Source organism: Nicotiana attenuata, unplaced genomic scaffold (assembly GCF_001879085.1).
Source record: "Nicotiana attenuata strain UT unplaced genomic scaffold, NIATTr2, whole genome shotgun sequence".
NCBI classification, from domain to species: Eukaryota; Viridiplantae; Streptophyta; class Magnoliopsida; order Solanales; family Solanaceae; genus Nicotiana; species Nicotiana attenuata.
The window spans coordinates 243,813-245,052 of NW_017670503.1; positions in this window are offsets into that span (position 1 = coordinate 243,813).

The window sequence follows — 1,240 nt, forward strand, 5'->3', positions numbered from 1 at the left end:
AGAGTCTGAAGAACCACTCTAAGGTGCTGCTCGTGCTCCTCCTGGCTACGGGAATATATCAATATATCATCAATGAAAACTATCACGAACGAGTCCAAATAAGGCCTGAACACTCGGTTCATCAAGTCCATGAAAGCTGCTGGGGCATTTGTCAACCCGAATGACATAACCAAGAACTCATAATGCCGTATATCGTGCGGAAAGCTGTCTTAGGGACATCGGATGCCCTTATCCTCAACTGATGGTAGCCAGATCGCAAGTCAATCTTGGAAAATACCCTGGCACCCTGAAGCTGGTCGAACAAATCATCAATCCTCGGCAGTGGATACTATTCTTGATCGTTACCTTGTTCAATTGCTGGTAATCAATACACATTCTCATTGACCATCCTTCTTCTTGACAAATAACACCGGCGCACCCCAAGGTGAGACACTGGGTCTAATGAAACTCTTCTCAGAAAATCCTGCAACTGTCCATTTAACTCTTTCAACAACGGCGGGGCCATACGATATGGGGGGCTAGAAATGGGCTGAGTGCCCGGTACCAGATCAATACAGAAATCAATATCCCTGTCGGGTGGCATACCCGGCAGGTCTGAAGGAAAAATATCAAGGAACTCACAAACAACGGGCACAGAATCAATAGAAGAAACCTCAGCACTGGAATCCCGAACATAGGCTAAATAGGCCAAACACCCCCTCTCGACCATACGCCGAGCCTTCACGTACGAAATAACACTGCGGGTAGAGTGACCTGGGTCCCTCTCCACTCTAAACGGGGAAAATCTGGTAAAGCTAAGGTCACGGTTTTGGCATGGCAGTCCAAGATAGCATGATACGGGGATAACCAGTCCATCTCCAATATAACATCGAAGTCGACCATATCTAAAAGCAACAAGTCAACACGGGTCTCAAGACCCCCAATCACCACAACACAAGAACGATGAACTCGATCGATCATAATAGAATCACCCACCGGTGTAGATACATAAACAGGAATACTTAGTGGATCACTAGGCATGACCAGGTACGGTGCAAAATAAGAGGACACATACGAATACGTAGACCCTGGATCAAATAGCACTGAAGCATCTCTATCACAAACCAGAATAGTACCTATAATGACTGCATCTGAAGACTCAGCCTCTGGCCTGGCTGGAAGAGCATAACATCGGGGCGGGCCCCACCATCCTGAACTGCCTCTCTAGGACGTCCGGCTGCTGGCTGGCCTCCACCTCTGG